Here is a 19801-nt window from a genome sequence, read left to right as displayed (position 1 = left end):
CACGAGTGAGATCATGACCTGAGCTAATGTCAGACACTAAACTAACTGAGCCACCTAGGCACCCCTGCACTGAAATTTTAAATTTCACCTTTGTATTTTCATCTTTGCACTGGAAGGAAGAAAAATGGTGGTAATTTCATTTTTGACCAAGAAAAAAATATTTTTAGCCTCAAATAAGCAGGAGAATCAGTGTTTCTGGTTTAAATTAGAGCAGTATGTAATCTAAGGAGAGAAAGTCTTAAAGCCTAGAGCAGGAGACAGTTCTGTCTACTTCCATACTCAGGTATTCTCCTCTCTGGGGCACCTCATTCTATCCCTGAACTTTTTTCTTTTTTAGGAAGGTCTTCTGCCCTAAGTGCACTCCATAATCTTACTGCTTAGCATTTCATCACGTGGATAAAATTTCCCCACAGGTTTCTGTATTCATCCTGGTTCTCACCTCTGTCAGCACATAGCAGGTCTTCTTCCTGCTCTGTACGTCAGCCTTTCTGATAATGAACATCGCATTGGACTTAATACATTAAAAATGTCCTCCTGTTGATTTCCACACAACATTCCAACCCGTAGAGGTAATCTTGAACTTCATTTGGTCACTGATGTTAGCAGGTGTGCCATCCAGCCTTCAGTCCTGTGTATATTTTAATACACATGGAAGAGTGACCTGGCGGATAGTAGATGATGACAACTGGTTGGGAGTGGATGGTACAGACCACTGCCACGTGCCTCAGAGGCAGGGTTTGGAAAATTTCTCTGTCAGGGGCCAGATAGTACATATGCTAAGCTTTGCAGGTCAATCTCCATTGCAACTGTTCAACTGCATTCCGCCTTTGCGTAGTATAAAAGCAGCCATAGATGACAGGTAAGCAAGTGAATTTACTTGTGTACAGACACTGAGATTTGAGTTTTACATGTCATGAAATATTCTGGTTTGTTTTTCAACCGTTTAAAAATTTGAAACCAGTCTTAGCTGACAGACTATATAAAAACAAGCGGTAAGCCAGATTTGGCCCACAGGCTATGGTTTGCCAGCCCTTATTCTAAGGGACTGGGTTTCTAGAGGGAAGTTGGGAGGGAAATGATCTGGAACTGGCAAAGAGGGATATGCGGGTTTGAGAGAAGTGTCCATCGTGCCATATGAGAAGGTTGTGGGGGTTAGTGTCCTAAGTTCAGGACAGGAACAAGGAATATTCCATGAAGAGGTTGAGACCATAGGGAATTTTGTCGAGAGCTGCTCATAAGTTCTCAGGGTGCAGCAGAAGGTTGAAGGGATTGGAAAAGGCAGGAGAGGAGTTAGATTAGGGGACACACCAAGCCAGCAGGGAGAAGGGGATCTGGCAGTGAGTCCAGGAAAGGTCAAGCTGCTCTGGGAGGTGGAAGGAGTCTGGAATCAGTTCCAGTGCTCCTGTAAGGTCACGGTTCTCTGCCAGATGTGGTTTTGTCCCTCAGGACACATGTTTGGTCGTTATAATTTGGGTGCAGAGTACTATTGGGACCTGATGGGTAGAGTCCGGGGCTGCTGCTGCTGAACATTCCACAATGCACAGGACAACCCTCTCCAACCAAGAAATACCTGTTCCAGGGGCTCCTGGGTGACTCAGTTGGTTAAGTGTCCAACTTCAGCTCAGGACATGATCTCACAGTTCATAAGTTCAAGCCCTGCATCAGGCTCTGTGCTGACAGCTCAGAACATGGAGCCTGCTTCAGATTCTGTGTGTGTCTCCCTCTGCCCCTGCCCCATTCATGCTTGCACCTGCTCTCTCTCTCTCTCAAAAATAAATAAAACATTAAAAAATTAAAATACCTTTTCTAAAATATCAGTAGTGCTGAACCTGACAAACCCCACCTTAAAGGACAGCAGGTAATTGGCTACAATTTTCAGTACCTCCTTGGGACAATACTGAAGTAGGAAGTACTTTGACTGTTGGAAGGGGAGTATCTTTCTTAGAAGCACATGGAACCCTGTGGGTCTACCTTCCAATGTTCATGTGTGTGGGTTGAAGTTTTCTTTTTTTTTTTTTAAGATCCTAATTCTCAAATTTGGGGGCTACCACCTAGAAAGTAGAGTCCCTTTTTTGTTAGTTTTTGTCTTAACTCATTTAGCAAATTTTACACTTTAAATTCTTAGGGAGTATGTTGAACCCTCTTTGGGGGAACCCGAGGTTTGACTAGATCTCATGATTTTTTCTCAGTAACCCACATGCCCAGCATACCCAATTCCAATCAGCTTCACATCTATCACATTCCCAAAAGTTGACATAATGGAACGTGACACCAGCCATACAACAAAGCAGCAAGACAGGACAATGGTTATATAACAGAAGGTATGCTATTCTGCATCCAGGCTCAGGAGTGTGGAGGAATAGGAACATGGGACAAGCTCACGGTGACACTCTGTCTACCCAGTGCTCACAGATGTTCACATGGGGTTGAGGACTTTGCGCTGAGGAGGAGCAATGGACATTCTTTTCATGGCTGGTGGTATTATCCACTAGTGGTCAAGAAGTAAAAGAGTCAAATTCAAGAATTGCTCTTTTGTCATGTAAGTTAGATAAGTGATAGAAATTTTAAAGGCTTAATGTGTGTTGCCCCAAAGTATTCATTCTAATAAGTTGAAAGTGATAAGGAAGTAGACAGACTGACAGGGGAGATGAGGGTTGTGGCCAGGCCTTGAGCTTGCTGCTGGGAGGGACTGGATACAGCAGTCTGCCCTGTAGGCAGGCATACCTGACCTGCAAATGGCAAAGACATGATATAGCCTGGCTCCAGCAAATCCCAGAGAAGGGGAAACCAGGAGAGCCCATGCCAGGTGGGCTACAGGCCACAGGTACTGACTGAGAGAGAGTCCATGTGTGCTTTGGGGAAGAGAAGTCAGGCAGGGTATCGTGTGGAGACCCCTGCATCAGAAGCTCGGTCTGTACCTGCTGGTGGAGAATAGGCTGTGGCTCCCAAAGAGCAGAGAAGTACTCCATTTGCACAGTCGTCCCCAGCGTGGTGTTTGGAATCACTGCAGTAGGGAACCTAGAACAGAGCATGGAAGGAGCTGCTTGGTTCCACCACTAATAGCCATGCGTCGATTCAGATATGACCTCAGGCACATAGGGGATACCAAATACAGAGCAACTCTGTTTTCAAATAAAAATGATACAGGATGGGGCACCTGGATGGCTCAGTCAGTTAGGCACCCAACTCTTGATTTCACCTCAGAACATGATCCCAGGGTCATGAGATCAAGCCTTGCGTCTGGCTCTGCCCTAGGCATGGAGCCTGCCTAAGATCCTCTCCCTCTGCCCTTCCTCTGCTCAAGAGTGCTCACATGCATTCATTCATTCTCTCTCTCAAAAAAAAAAAAAAAGGATACAGGATGTAAATGTGTGGTACCAACTCTGCAGTATAAAATGGAAGTATTTAAGCCATACAGTGCAAAGGTGACAACAATGCCAGTCATGGCTGCAACAGTGGTTCGCCTCTACCAAGCACCTGGTTATCGGCCAGGTATTATGCTAAGAGCTTCAGTGTACTAAGTCCATTTTCACCGTTAACCCATGAGTTAAGTGCTGTTATTATCTCCATGTGGCAGGAGGAAAAACTGAGGTACTGGGTGTTGAAACAACTGTCTGAATCCCACAGCTAATACCTAGTGGAGCTGTTTTTCATGTTCAAGTAGTCTGCCTCCAGAGTCCCTGTCCTTCAGCATTTTTGTAAAATGTTTTTCTGTGATTCTGTAGGAAAAAAATATCCTTGAGGCTTGGCAATTAGTAAGTAACGATCAAATACACATTGCCATCTTTGTGTATCACTACTTCCAGATTTTTATGTCCGTACATTTAAAAAAATTGTGGCTCAGTGTTCCATTATATGGACATACTATAAAGTCAGGATACCTTCATTCATTTTGCTAGGGTTTGATTCCATTTCTTTCTAGTACTATACTTTCTGGAATGAGCATATACAAACATGTTAGTACGCACGTTAGCATTTTTTTAGGAGAGATTCTTAGAACTGAGATTCTAGATCAAAGGACCCTTATATTTTAAATGATGATAGCACCACATTGGCCATTACAAAGGCTATACCACTTTACTATCTCACCCTCAACATATGATTGACCATTTTCTCATGCCCTCGCCTGCACTGGATATATTAGGAGTTTCTCAGAAGTTAGTATTTCTGAAAAGGGACGTGGGCCTCAGTATTTCCATTTTTAAATTACTATTGAGGTTGTTCATCTTTAATTGCTTCATTGGCTATCGAAATTTTACTTTTCTGAGAATTGCCTGTTTATATTTTTGGCTCATTTGTCTCCTGAATGGTTCATACATTTTAACTGATGAACAGCTACTCTATTTCAATATAGAAATTTTCAGCTACAAAAGCAGACAGAATGAAAGTATTCTTGCAACATTCTAAATTTTTAAATGTTTTTTATTTATTTTTGAGAGACCGAGAGCTTGCGAGCTCTCTTGAGAGACAGAGAGAGGGAGATACAGAATCTGAAGCAGGCTCCAGGCTCTGAGCTAGCTGTCAGCACAGAGCCCCATGCGGGGCTCGAACCCACGAACCATGAGATCATGACCTGAGCTGAAGCCAGACGCTTAACTGACTGAGCCACCCAGGCGCCCTCTCATGCTACATTCTAGACATCAACTTTTGACAACTATGTCACACATATTTTTCCTGGTCTATTAAATAGCTTTTAACTTATGTCTATTGATGGATGCATAAAATATATTGCTAGGGTATCCTAGGTGTTAATATTTTCCTGTGCACCTTTTAGGCATCATGTTTATTCAGAAGAGTATATCCTCTTCCTAATGAGGCTCTGTGTTTTGCCGGGAGGCTGCTGTGCTCTTCTTCCTTCCTTCCTTCACTATCTAGGAGATGAGTAGGCGTAGCCGGAGCTGGCGCTATGGAGCCCTTACTTGGTGCTGGCTACTGTGCTAGGCAATATTACATGTATTGTAAATTACATGAAGAAGGTAGAAGGATCCTCCCCATTTTACAGGGTGGGAAACAGAGGCATAGAGAGGTTAAAGAGCTTGCTCCAGATCTCACAGGCAGTAAGTGACACAGCTGCGTTTGAACCCATTCATTCAGAACCCAACGTCCCTGGAACTAATTTCAGAACCTATAGAATGTGTTAAGTAGTAACAAGTTTTTTTGCTTTTGAGGATGAATCAGGTTTGTTGAAAAAGCAGAGAATCATTCAGAGCAAATATTTACTGTGACTTGGCAGTCCTAATGAGTTGTATTATTTATAGTCACTGTTAGATTGTGATCCTGAGATAATCATACTTTGCTTGTTTTTCTCAAAAATTGGCACTGAAGACAGTTCTAAAGAGTTCTGAAAACGTTCAGAGCAATAACCACCACAATGGAACAAGCCTTCTTTGATAATCCTATAACTAAGCAGCCATTATCTTGGTGATAGAGGAAGGAAGGTATAGAGAACAGAAATCATCTGGTTGAGAGGAAGCCACAGTTAACAATTATCGGAGACGAGGTTGTCCTTACTTTTTGGGGGCTTACACCTGATGTATACCAATTAGTAGCCCCGTGGGTGGTGGGAAGAGGGGAGGGAAGAAGGGTGGGAAGAGGGGAGCCAAGTCTTGGGAGCCAAGCTTCAGAGTGGGAGCTGGAGGGAGGCAATTGGAGAGGAAGTTGTCTGTTTTCCTGCAGAGTAGGAAGGGGTATTGGCACCTCTCCACCAGCCATAGGAACCAGTGAGCAAATGGAGGACCCTAATTATGAGAACATGAAGGGCGAGTGAGCTCATCTTCCCATATTTTGATGGGAAGAGGCATTTGGATGCTGAATTCTAGGGCAGTGTGTTGCTCTGTGGTCTGTCTCACACCTTGTCCACAGGACTTCATTGCTAGAGGCCACAGAATTCATTGTCCGGTTAGTAGCAGAAATAGAGTAGTCCTAGCTCGCTCTTGGAAACAGTTAGCAATGAGCAAGAATCTACAGACAAAACACATGAGGCAAGTAGGTGTTGTGTAATTGGTGTTAACCTGCAAAATCTACAACTCTGTGACTTGCGAGGTCCCGGGTCCTGGGGGCGGGTTTGGCCAAGTGCAGTTTAAAGGAGCAGGGGCTGAGGTGTCGAGAGCATGGGTTCGGTCTTCACAGCCACAGACTACCCTTACTCTGTGGGCTTGGCCTCGGTCTTCCCCGCCGGAAGCTCAGGATGACGGTACCTCCTGAAGAGGACGGTGGGTGAGGTAAGAGAGGCAGCACAAATGTGCGCTTAGCTCAGTGTTGTTATTACAGTCACTCCATGCCCTGGAGCTTTCCTGAGTTTTGTTCTTTTAAAGAAAGTAATTGTTAAATATGGACGTGAGCTGGAGAGAAGATTTTGATTTTATGCACTGGCATAAACATGCTAGAGGATTTCACAACAGCTAGGTTAACAACCACTGGTACCATGAGGTGCTACTGGCTACTTCGGAAGATTTATCTGAAGCAAATGATTTGTTATAAATGGGATTCACCGACAAAAGGGATGTGGCCTTGTGAGGTAGGTATGATTGGAATACAGTATTTACTATTTAGCATTCAGGAGGCTCTTTCTGGTTTCCTGAGTATTGAATAGTAAGGGTGGCGGGAGAGGAGAGTGCTGGGGGCACAGGGGCGTGAGCTTGGAGCTGGGAGAAGCTACAAGAAAAGGCAGAGGCACTGAGGCCTGAGGAAGAAGTGGCGTTGCAAAGCTCCTTCTGGTTTCTGGGCAGGATCTGCAGGCTCTCTCGTTTCTCAAAATTCCACTGTGACTAGATTGCAGATTTCTTGGGGATTTGGACTTTGCTGTTTTTTAATTCATTTTACATTTTTAGTGTATATTTATTTTTGAGAGAGAGAGAGAGAGACAGAGCGAGTGGGGGAGGGGCAGAGAGAGAGAGGGAGACACAGAATCCAAAGTAGGCTCTAGGCTCTGAGCTGTCAGCACAGAATCTGATGTGGGGCTCAAACCCATGAACCATGAGATCATGACCTGAGCTGAGGTCGGACACTCAACCAACTGAGCCACGCAGGTGACCCTGAATTTTGCTGCTTTTTTAAACCTTTTTTTTGGTAAGTATTTATTTTGAAGGGGGGAGGGTCAAACAGAGAGGAAGAGAGAGAATCCCAAGCAGGCTCCATGCTCAGCACAGAGCCTGATGTGGGGCTCAATCCCATGAACCATGAGATCATGACCTGAGTTGAAATCAAGAGTCACATGCTTGATGAACTGAGTCACCCAGATGCCCTCTATGCTGCTTTTTTTTAAAATTGAAGTATAGTTGACCTACTATATTAGATTAGTCTCATGTGCACAGCATAGTGATTTGACCGGCATCTGTATATATTTGGAACTTGGCCACAGTGAATTTGGGGATCTTTCTAGGTTCTGAAGATACTGGCAATATTTTATCCTTAAAACTGAACATAGCTACTGATGAATCTTAAGTGACATGTGATTAGGGTTGTGTTAGGGGGAGACCACTCTGAAGAGTGGAGAGCAGATGACAAACAGATGGGAGAGGCTGTGCCGACAGGGCAGAAGAGGGTCTGATTCAGGCAGTGGCCAGGAGAGTAGGAGCACGTGAGGAGACACAGGGAGGACATTGTTTGCAAGATAGTGACTGGATTTTGTGGTGAGAAAAAAGAATGTGTGTGATTCCCAGGCAGGCAGTGGTCCAGCGTCACGAGGTGGTTGTCAGGCTACCTCGCAAGCTTTGGGCATTAAGTGTGAGTGTCAGTAGGTCACAAGTCTGTTGGGTAGATGCTTCTGGAACTCAGATACGTGTACATGATAGTTGAAGTCTAGGCTTAGATGCCACAACCCAGGGGAAAAGCAAGTAAGCATGGAAGTGACTGGATAAAACCTTGGAAAGGAAAGGGTAGAATCGTCAACGAATTGCCGGAGCTGAGAAGTTCAGGTCAAGTCAATGAACCTTGAAATTGGTTGTTCTCAAGTGTGAATATTTTTTAAGCTAGAATGGACTGCCATGGTGTGATGTTTCAGGAAGAGACTACCTTTTCTGTGACAGCCATAGTGAGTACATTTCAAAGAGAAGGAAAGTCCTTGTGTCTCACTAAATCTTTGACTTGTTTTGGGAATTTTCTTTCAGTGTCAAGTCTGTTTCCTCTTGATTTGCGCACATACCGTGTTTCCTAGAATGCTCACCTTCTCATCCATGTTCTGAATTTTCAAAGCCCTTCCTGGCGGAGGCAGATTTTCCTTGGTAGTTGGTATGGGTGTGGGTATGGATGGCCCTTCCAAAGAGAGAGCGTCTCTGTCTCTCTCTCTGTTTCATGCAATTTTCAGGATCCCATTGGTAATGGAGCAGGGGCTTTCTAATGATTACTGGGTGAGCTCTTTGAATCCAGTCGTGCAAGGAGGAACACGACTGCCTTTGCTTAGCAAGAGTCTGTGGAGGAAGCTGGGTAGTAATTCTTCATTGCTAAAGGTTGAACGAACAGGGAAATAAAACCCTGAAAATGTAGTTGTAGAGGCCAAATCTGACGTGGCAGAAAAGAAGGAGCAGCCAGAAGTGAGGCTGGTCACATTTTGCAAGAGAGCCTTTGGGGAATAGGCTTTGGAAATTAGAAAGGGAAGGCCCAAGGAAACAGAGACCTGGCCTAATGTCATTCTTGTCTCACAGCATGTGTTCAACATGCTGACTATGATCTCAGGAGCATTGTATTCATGTTGAAAAAAAAATTTATTTCTGAGTGAGATAATTTTTATGGCTCAGAAAGTGATCAAAATTAACATAGACTGTAGCCATGGTCCAAATACAGCATGTGATGCCTTACATCAAGGTGTCTTTAAATCTTCTGGTGGGAAGGGGCCTTGGTGAGATGAGCAAGGAATGAGAGCTGGTAGACATGCCATTGCTCATGAATGCTCTGAGAAAAGACTTGAGGTTCAGGAAAGAATCTGAAAGAAGGAAGGATTAGCAGCTTCTTCTTATCCTTACCTAGAAAAGGCTTTTCCCCATCCTCTCCAGCCATAAAGAAATGATCACAGCAGAGGTAGCATAGCGATTAGGAGCTTGGATGCTAGAGTTGGACTACTTGCTTGGGTTCAGATCCTGCTTTACTAGCTGTGTGACTCTGGGGAAACTCCTTAACCACTCTGTGCCTCAGCTCCTTATCCACTAATAGTACCTACATCAGAGGCTCCTGGAAGAATTCAAGGAGTAAGCCAGGTGAAGGGCTTAGCATGAGAATGCTCCACATGGAGTATGTTAAATAAAGAGAGTAAATGAGTGACTTTTACTCCATCCCATCCCCCACCTCCCCAGCCTGCTTTCCTTGGAGGGATCCCAGAGAGGCTTAGGCAAGAGGGAAGCCAGCCTTGTCTTCTGCGAGTGCCCTGGAGAATTCAAGGAAGCCTGGGCACTTTGAGGACAGGTATCTGCAGTCCAAATGCCTTTTCATGATCATGATAGAGCATGCTTCCTGAAGACACATTAACTCAGGAATTCAGAGACAATTATATCACACTTCAGGAACACTCAGCTACGGTATTCACGTTGCCCCAGAGAAGCAGTTCCGTTCCTGAGAGATTTCCCCACCCCTCCAACTGTGTGGTTCTGATTTTATAAACATAAGATTAAAAATGGCTAGAGGTGGACCCCCATGAGGAAGTGGTCAGCCAGGGCCTGCATGGAGGTATCTGTCTCCCAGAGGTCTCGGAATGGGACAGGGTATAGTGGGACAGAGGGCATTGTGACTGTGTCCATCACAGCCTCCAAACTGAAACAAATACTGACTTCCTGGACTGGAGAAGATATTTAAAAACTTTTTCTTTCATCTGTGACAAGCTCTGTAAAATGGGCTTCTGAATAGGAAGGTAAATAATTTTGATCATGACGTGGAGAAAAAAAACACGAAGCGAAGATTTTACAAGCCTTTGTGTTTGTAAAAACGTGGCTGGGACTTGGGTCCACATCATCATAGCTCGTGTCTGTAAGGAAGTGAGCCAGCCACCACACCTCTAGGCGAGAAATCCCCAGTACTGCGCAAGTCATTTCAGAGTAACTGTACGTTAACAGACTTCTTAATAGTGACATTTTATGGTATTATGATTATTGACTTGAGTTTGTGGCAGAAATATTGGTTCATGGGCTAAAGGAAGAAAAATCATATTCATTTATTCATTATTCACTCAGCTCATGTATTCTGCCACCTTCTTGGTTCTGAGATGCAATGGTGAAAATAACTCTTCAGAAGCCTCAGTGTGCACATAAATATTGTAGCAAGTAAATGTGTGCAGCTTTGGAAGAGGGCTTTTGAAGAAAGTAAACAGGGCTGTGTGATGGAGGGTCACAGGGGTATGAGGCCATTTCCCTTGAGAACTTGCAGAAGGACACAAGGTTATGGGCAAGGGTAGCAGTTGTAAGAGCGAGGAACTGGGGAATGGCTAGGTAAGTAAAACATGGACTAAACAGATTATGAAATGCAACCAGCAGTTACAGGAAATGAACCATATCAGAAGTACAGACCTACTTACTATATCAATTGCTGTATAAAAAGATTGTGGTATAATACATGTTAAAATGTTTTATTTTTTTAAAGTTTTTTTTAATGTTCTTTTATTTATTTTTGAGAGACAGAGAGACACAGCACGAGGAGGAGAGGGTCAGAGAAAGGGAGACACAGAATGCAAAACAGGCTCTAGGCTCTGAGCTGTGAGCACAGAGCCTGACTTGGGGCTAAAACTCACAAACTGTGAGATCATGACCTGAGCTGTAGTCAGACCTTTAACCAATTCAGCCACCCAGGTGGCCCTGTAATATTCTATTTTTTTGAAGGAAGCATATATTCCTGTATCACATATTAATTTTAAAAGGCTTTTTAGAAAGAAGGGTAGTGGGATGAGGGTTGTCCAAGATGTCTCCAGGGGCATTTAGGCTGAATCCTCAAGGGAAAAAAAGAACTTGCTGGGCTGAGGAAATGCCATGCTCAATGGTAAAGGGAGGAAAGGGCATGATGGCCCCAGGTAATGACTAAGTCTCAGGAGACAAGGTTATAGAGTGTGAATGGGGACACAGAGGTGACACAGAGAGGAGATGAGGTTGCAGAGCAAGCAGGTTAAGTCATGAGGGCCTTGGAAACCATAGCATGGAGTCTGGTGGTTATTTGGCATGCAAGCCTTAGTCATGCACATCTGAAGGGATATTTGTCTGCCTGGTGGAGATCAGATTGGAGGTGAGGAAAAGTGGACCCTGGGACCCTGGGTGGTAGCTGTTTATGGAGAACTACTAAAAAACGTTGGTACCTTGGACTAAGGCAGTAGTTCTCAACCCTGTGGAACATTGAAAATCACCCACGCCCAGGCTGTGCCTCAATCCAGTTGAATACAATTTCTAAAGGTAGGACATGAGCATTAACATTTTAAAATAATGTATCTTAAGGATGAGGGTCCCTAGGGTGGAGGGTGCTTTGGGCCGTGGAGACTTTGAGGACCGTGTTGGAGGAAGAATCAGTAGTCATCACTTCCGCGCCTCCCTCTTGGACCAGGCTAAGCCCCAAACCGGAACGTTGCGAAACTGTGTGATCGTGTAGGGCAACATGCCGACTGGTGGCACGTGTCCAGTTTCTTTGGCAATAATCTTTGCAGGTAATTCTGACCCTTTGCTGCTCTTTTCTTCTCTATTACCTCCTTTTTGTACCATTCTTTCTTCATTGGCGTCTTCACCAGTAGGCGGCCAGCGAAGTGGAAAGCAAATGCTACCCAGACAAGATCATGTGGTTACTCTTGGTAACTTGGAGGCATGACTTGAGGGGGTAGAAAATAGAAGATGAGGTTGTTGAGAAAAATCCTGGCTGAAATAGAAGATTTGAGGTTTATCTCCAGATATCAATTATGTGTACTTTATTGCCATATTAAGAGTTGACTCTGGTGGGTTCAAGTCCAAAGCATGTGAAAAGGCCATTAGAATTCTAGAATCAGACTGAGTCATGAGTTAGACATAACTACACACAGCTCCGAAACACATTGGCTTCCTCATGGTGGTTACCTCTGGGATTTGCTTCTCGAAGACACACATCCTATTTCTCTGCTTGGTACCTAAAAGGTTTTTACTCTTTAGTATGTTTCTCTTCCCATTTGTGAAAAACATGACACAGAATGTGTGTGTGAGAGAGGCCATTATTTGAAATATTTAAAATTAAGCTTAACCAGCAAACACATGTTAGACTGGTAGTGGCACAGCTCCTGGAAATGGGAGAACTTGTCTCATGGCCACACAATTTTGTGTCTTCAGCTTTCACAGGCTGCCAGAGCTGGAGGCTCCCTTCCTGCTTTTCCACTCTATTGCCTGGGTGAGGTAAGTGGGAAGCCAAGCCAGACCAGGGCAGGGCTGTTTTCGCCTCTGGAGGTGGCCATCTTGAAACTTCAGCCCGAGACTTGGCATCTCTTCTGTTTTCAAAAGTTCATAGAGAATCCCAGTCTCCCTTTATCCTAGTTTCACTTCTCTTCTAGCTCTCTAAGGGACATTTAATACAAGTTACTAGTATCTATAGCTTAGAATATAAAGATTTTTTTAACATAAAATCAAAGTACACACAAAGTAGTGAGACACCTCACTGTCTCTAGTTATCATTGAATTGATTTGCTTTACATCTGAATTAGTTGCAACCTAGCTAATGTATTTTTTCCTATTGTTGTTTATACTCTATGGACTGGAATTCCATTATATTAAGCTAAATTTTTTTTAGCAGAAACGGTGTTGGATGCATTAGTATTTTATCCTAAAACAATAACAAGGGGCACCTGGGTGTCTCAGTTGGTTAACCATCCAACTCTTGATTTCATTTCAGGTCATGATCTCAGATTTGTGAGTTTGAGCCCCACCTCAGGCTCCTCGCACTGACAGTGGAGAGAGCCTGCTTAGAATTCTCTCTGTCTCCCTCTCTCCTTTGGCCCCTCCTGTGCATGCTTTCTCTCTCAAAATAAATAAAGTTTAAAAAAATAGAATAACAAGATAATGGCTTCTGCATCAAGACTCTGGCCAGTCATCCGGTTCGTAGGAACACTCGGTATCCATGGCCTGTGCCTCCTAGTCCTTCTAAACTTTGTCGGCTACAGGGACAGTAAATACTTCGCTGTCTAACTTTGGGTTCTCACCATGGAAACATCAGAGCAACAGCTGGGCTCGGTTAAATGTCTTTTCATTCTCTTGGCTGGCAAAAATCTTTTAAGGGAACTTTTTGTGTGGATAATAAAACCATTTTTGAATGAAATCACTGCTTCACTTGGTCAGATATGTGTCTTAACTGATCAGGATCACTAATTGGAAATGCTCAAATCTCATCTTGGTCCTTGGTCACCTAGAAACAGTCTCAAAGTTAACAGAAAGTGTGAGTCACTGCAAAGCTAAATTCAAACTGGTTTAAGTATTTGTTAACACAGTGATGCAGACGGAGCCCAAGGGGACGCTTTCTCTGTCATAATTTTAACAAAACATTTCTATGAGATGTTTCTTTGTCTAATTTTGATAAGTCTTGTACATTTTATGGAGCTAAATGGAGCCTATAAAATGTAGGCATGTTATCTAAACCTTATGACGGAGCTTTCCAATTCGTTGCCTCAAATGTCATACCATGTCAAGTGACATGTTTATGTCAAGACACTGATCTCAGGGCAACCTGGCAGGTCTGGGGTAACTGGGCACCATAGGCAGCTTTGTCCATTATTTTAGTGTGCTGTGTATCATGTTGTCTGTGCCAGGAGATAGGAGGATTGAGAGGCACAGCACAGGAGACCGTTGCTTAGAAGGACAGTGCAATGATGACAGAACAATGAAACCAGTTGAGATTCTGCTTTGGTTTCATGGGTAAGCTGGCTGGTAGGAAGGACATTAGGCTGGGGGCCCTGGGGTGGCTCAGTAGGTTAGGTGTCGACTCTTGGTTTCAGCTCAGGTCATGTTCTCAAAGTTTGTGAGTTCAATCCTCACATCAGGCTCTGTGCTTAGGCTTCTCCCTTTCCCTCTCTCTCCCCGTGCCCCTCCCCTGCTTGCACTCTCCTCTCTCTCTCAAAAAAAATAAATAAACATAAAAAGAAGAACATTAGCCTGGAAATCAGGAGACTAGTCTTCCTGGCAGGTCATGTGAACTTGCTCCCGCTGGACCTCATCTTTCTCATCTGCAACATGGGGAGGTCTCTAAGATTCTATCTCTGTTTTTTCCAGTCTTGTTCTTTGACCACCCTTAGCAAGTGCCTCTGTGCTCAGTATCACACTAGGTCCACGGTGCCAAAGAACTGCAACAGTCAGCAGGTATTTGCTGGTTGTCCCTGGGGGTCTGGTCCACCGGAGAAATCGCTAGAGGAGTAATTCCAGGCAGATTAATGGCTCCTGCAGGGGCTCTGAACCTGACATACTGTGGGTGTTGGGTGGAAACATCAATAAAGTGATAAGGACTGAAATAGGGAGGTTCAGGAAGGGAGAGCAGGACATGAAGTTGGAGAGATGGTAGAGGGGATTCTGGGCAAACTGGACTGAATCCTAAGGTTTGAGTAGGGCACTGTCATGTGCAAAAGCCCATCTTGTCCCCCGGTCAATCCCTCCTTGGCCTTCTGAGTTTCACCCCAACAGCCTTGTGTGGAAGTCTCACTTTCCCGCCCAGTCAGCCCTCTGTTCCCCAGGTGACTACTTCTTGGCACATTTAGTTGTTTGATGTCTCCCCCTTCCCCACCAAGGACCTGTAAACTCCAAGGATGGGAACCAGAGTCTTGCACATAATAAATGCTCAATAACTATTTGTTGGCTAAATGGAGAGGGCACTCTTGCCCTGTAGTTAAACTTTTTTGCTTTTGAAAAAAATTGTTACTTATTTATGGGAAATCTCTATGTCATCTGCTATAATAGTTTAAAAGAAACTATTATAAAAATCCCAATTGTACAGTGTTAGATGAATTATAATTTTTGGTTTATGGTACCTTACCATTTGTTGGTCCATGCATGGCCCTCTCCTAGTTTGTTTTTATATACATTTATTTCTTGATATAAAGAACATCAACGGGACTATGGCCTAACTAAAAATCCAGAGCGTTTCCTCTAACTTCTATCCATCCGTGTGCTTCCGTCTTTCCCATCCCCGTGCCTGGGAAACCAACACTCTCAAATGTTGCCTGTTGTTATCAGGTGTGTTGTTGTCTCATAGTGTTCTCAAACACATAACCCATCTTCCAGTTTTGCCTCTGACCTTTTTTTAAATAATTTTTTTAATGTTTTATTTATTTTTGATACAGAGAAAGACAAAGATGTGAGGGGGAGGAGCAGAGAGGGAAGGAGACACAGAATCTGCAGCAGGCACCAGGCTCTGAGCTAGCTTTCAGCACAGAGCCTGACGCAGGGCTTGAACCCATGAACGTGAGATCATGACCTGAGCCGAAGTCGGAGGCTTAACCGACTGAGCCACCCAGGTGCCCCTCTATGACCTTTCAGAGAGTGTCCTGTTGTATGTTCCTTCTTACACATCTTTTCTCCTGCTATGCATCTAACAGTCGTCCATATTGTCACGTGAAGCCAACAGTCCTCTATCTTCACTGCTTGGAACATACCTCAACCTGGTTATCGTTTTTCTTTCAGTGAGCATTTGGGTGGTTTCCATCTTTTGTCAATTACAAACAGTGCTGCTGAGAATATTTTTAGACTCCTATCTTGGTGCATGAGTGTTTCAGTATCTCTAGGGAGGGTTTCTCAACCTTGGCAGTACTGACATTTGGACTGAATTCTTCTCTGTTGTGGGGGTTGGTCCTGTACATTTGCAGGCTATTTAGAGGCATCCTTGGCCTCTACCTGCTAGGAGACCATACCACCCTCTCCCCAATTGTGACAACTAAAAATATCTCCATTGACAAATGTCTCCTGGGGGACTGAATCACCCTAGTTCAGAACCACTGCTCTAGGGCATAGCAGTGCCATCAAGCAGTGGCACTGATGGGTTATGGTACGGGAATTTAACTTTACATGGTGGCGCCCATTATTTTTTCAAAGTGGTTATACCGGTGCACACTCGTATTGGCCATATGTGAGTCAGTTGACCTATGTTCTCTTCAGCACTTGGTGTTATCGAACTTCTTAATTTTTCCCAGTAGAGATAGGATGGCATCTCATTGTGGTCTTAATTTATATTTACTGATTGATAGGTTAAACTATCTCTTCGTATAAATTTATGGGCCATGATCATGTATCATGCGCAATTTTATAGTTGTGTTTTCACTTTTAAAATGTTTTATATATTTTTGACATGAGTTTATGTCTTTTAGGTGTACTGAAATGCCTTTTCTGACTATGTTGCTTTACTTTTCCTCATCCATAGTATTTTGGTCCTAGAATATACTTTAATACTGTTTTAAATGTTTCTGTTGTACTTTTGAAAGGGTCAGCAACACCTGGGGGTGCCTGGGTGGCTTAGTCAGGTAGGTGTCTGACTTTGCTTCAGGTCATGATCTCACAGCTCATGGGTTCGAGCCCCGTGTTGGACTCTGTGCTGATAGCATGGAGCCTGGAGCCTGCTTCAGATTCTGTGTCTCCCTCATTCTCTGTGCCCCTCCCCTGCTCATGCTCTGTCTCTCTCTCTCTCTCTCTCTCAAAAATAAGTAAACATTAAAAAAAGGGTCAGCAACATTCATTGTTTTGTTTCCTTAATTTTTTTTTAATGTTTATTTATTTTTGAGAGAGAGAGAGAGAATGAGAGCAAGCGAGCACAAGTAGAGGAGGGGCAGGGAGAGAGCGAGACACAGAATCCAAAGCAGACTCCAGACTCCAAGCTGTCAGCACAGAGCCAGACTCAGGTCTTGAACTAACAAACTGTGAGATTATGACCTGAGCCAAAGTCAGATGCTTAACTGAGTGAGCCACCTGGATGCCCCTGTTTGGCTTTTTGTTTTTTTGTTTTGTTTTGTTTTTTGAAGCCTAAGAAATGTGACATGAGCCTGAGACCCAAATTTGGGACATAAGGTTGGCTTTGAAGTAAACTCTGTCCTGCAGAGTTGGTCAGACTATGGGCCTCTCAGTCTCTTTTCCAACATGGAAAGGTGGCCTCCAATTTGAGATTGTTGTAAAAAGGAAAGTGCCTGTTGGGTTCAGAGTAGCCCTGTGCCCTGGATTAACTCTATCAGGTAAAAACAAAGCACTCCTAGTACTTGAAATCCAAGGGCCAAAGACCCAGAATTCTTTCTACACAAATATAAACAAAGTTAAGTTATACGTTAAGAGAAAATTCAGCTATGAGAAAGGCAAAATTATCTGAACTTATTCTTCGTCTTAAGTATTGTTAACATAAAAGATTCTGTTTGACTGATTTCATCATGGTCTGAAACTAAAATCAAGCCTAGAAATTCCTGTTTACTGTGAGGCAGTATTTCTTTCTCCATCCATTTGGATTGTAGGGCAAGGCCAGTGCTTTGACCATGGAAGTGGACCCTCCAAGTAGGTCATTGTGCTGCCTGCCCTGGTCCTGTCCTGTCACTCATGGTAGTAAAGCCATGGCACACACAAGTCATGGGACAGTTTGGGGCAGGATTGGAAGATGTTGAGCCCAAAGAAGAGACAGTTTGGTAATAAGCGTTTAGAAGGATACATAGGAGAATATCCTTGAGACCTTGGTGTAGACAGAAAATTTTAAAACAGGACACAAAGGGCACTAACTATCAAAAAAGATAAATAGGACTTCATTAAGATTAAGAAATTTTGTTTATTAAAAAACACCATGAGGAGCATCTGAGCTTCTGATTTTGGCTCAGGTCATGATCTTGTGGTTCATGAGTTTGATCCCTGCATTGGGTTACTGCTGTCAGCTTAGAGTCCACTTCAGATTCTCTATCCCCCTCTATCTCTGCCCCTTCCCCTCTCGTATGTGTGCTCTCTCTCAAAAATGAATAAACATGAAACAAACAAACAAAAAAAAAGACACCATGAAGTAGATCCAAAGGCAACCCATGGGAAGGGAAAAGATTCTTGCAACATATTAAGTATGACAAAGGACTGGTACCCAAATTATATAAAGAATGACAAATCAAAAAGAAAAATATAACCTGGGTGTAAGCCAATGGGCAAAGTACTTCTACTTCAAAAAGAGGATGTCTGAATGGAGAATCCCTAGAAGTATGACAGAGGTGTGCAGTTTCACTAGTCATCAGAGAAAGGGAAGTCAAACCACAGTGAAGGGCACCTGGGTGGCTCAGTCGGTTGAGCGTCCAGCTTCGGCTCAGGTCATGATCTCACAGTTCATGGGTTTGAGCCCCGCATCAGGTTCTGTGCTGACAGACAGCTCAGAGGCTGGAGCCTGTCTTCAGATTCTGTGTCTGTCTCCCTTCCTCCCTCCCTCCCTCTCTCCCTCTCTTTCTCTGTCTCTCTCTCTCTCTCAAAAATAAATAAAACATTAAAATTTTTTAAAAAATAAAACCACAGTAAGATGTCACTACACACAGATTAGATGTCAAAAATGAAATAGACAAAAACACCACCAAATCTTGGCAAGGATGTAGAACGGCCAGCATACTCATATACCACTTATGGGAATTTAAGTTTACCAAATCCTTTTAAAAATTGTTTGTTTTTAATAAAGATGAACCCAAGTGTACCATAGGACCTATAAATATCATTCCTAGATAACATATGCACAGTAGGATGTACATACGTTCAGTTAAAGGCCTGTACAACAATGTTCGTAATAGCCCTGTTCAAAATAACCCCAACCTGAAAAGTATCTGGTTATCATCAACAGGAGATTGGGTAAACTAAATTGTGCTCTCTTCATACAAGGGAGTGTTATATAACAATGAGAATGAATGATCTTCAATAACATATAACAATGTAAACGAATCTCACAAGTGTTGTGTTGAAAAAAGAAGCTGGACATGGTAGGATTCCTTGTAGACAGAAGGAAAACAGACCAGGCTAACTAACCTCTGCCGTGTGAAGCGAGGTGGGGAAGGGAAGTAGTTGGAAGGGAGCGTTAGGGGAATGATGGTTTTGTGGATGCATTTATTTTGTGAAACTGCGGTGATCTGTGTCCTTTTCTGAATGTACTTTATACTTCAGTAAACAGAAAAAAAGGAATAAGTGGGGACAAAAGGGTTAAAGATCTTGGAAATATGATGCCTGGGGTGGGGCATGGTGAATTCATGAGGATTGAAGGCAAGAAGGAGCTGACAGCCTCAAGAAGGCAAAGAGAGGGCAGTGGAGTTCTGGTGCGAGGAGATGAATGAGGGACGGGTGAATGAGGGCTTGTGGCCGTGGAGGGGTGGGTGGGTAGGAAGTTTGGATGTAAGGTCTCCAAGGTGGACTGTTCTGTTTGATGGCGAGGTACAGGGTGTGAGGGGCTGAACTGAGAGAGGGTGGAGGTCACTGGAGTTCAAGAAAGCAAGGGATTGATCTATCCACGGGGCCTGGGCTAGGTGTCCCATGTGGGCCGTGACAGGAGTCAGGGTTTGACGGGACCTAGAGCCCAAAGGAGGGTAGTGATTGGGTTAGCAGAGTCTGTACTCATGTAGCTGAAGGGACGACACCCAAATTAAACAGTCTTAGGCAGAAGTGAGAATTTATCTCTATTAGCGAAAAGTAGAGCTTCTGAAGTACTGGATCCAGTGTTAACATTGTCACAGGATGGCCCCCTGCACCGCCGGCCACCAGCATTTCGCCACTTGCACTGCCAGCCACCCCCATTCCACTCCTCGTGGGTCGCGCAGGTGGCCTTCCTCCACTAGGGGCTGCGGGAGCCTCTGCACATAGGCCACCCTTATGGCCGCTCATTGCCACAGGCACCGGGAGAAATCCCAGAGGTGACTAGTGACTCCCCTTGG

At 43.9% G+C, this 19801-nt stretch overlaps 1 protein-coding gene across 1 annotated transcript in view; it reads left to right on the top strand.

The window, feature by feature from the left end:
• Positions 1-19801, top strand: part of FHOD3 (formin homology 2 domain containing 3) — a 396352-nt gene that overhangs the window by 254735 nt on the left and 121816 nt on the right. The window lies entirely within an intron of this gene.

This window comes from Suricata suricatta, chromosome 14 (genome assembly GCF_006229205.1).
Source record: "Suricata suricatta isolate VVHF042 chromosome 14, meerkat_22Aug2017_6uvM2_HiC, whole genome shotgun sequence".
NCBI lineage: Eukaryota > Metazoa > Chordata > Mammalia > Carnivora > Herpestidae > Suricata > Suricata suricatta.
Note: the sequence above shows the minus strand (reverse complement) of the source record. Positions and strands in the feature narration are given on the sequence as shown.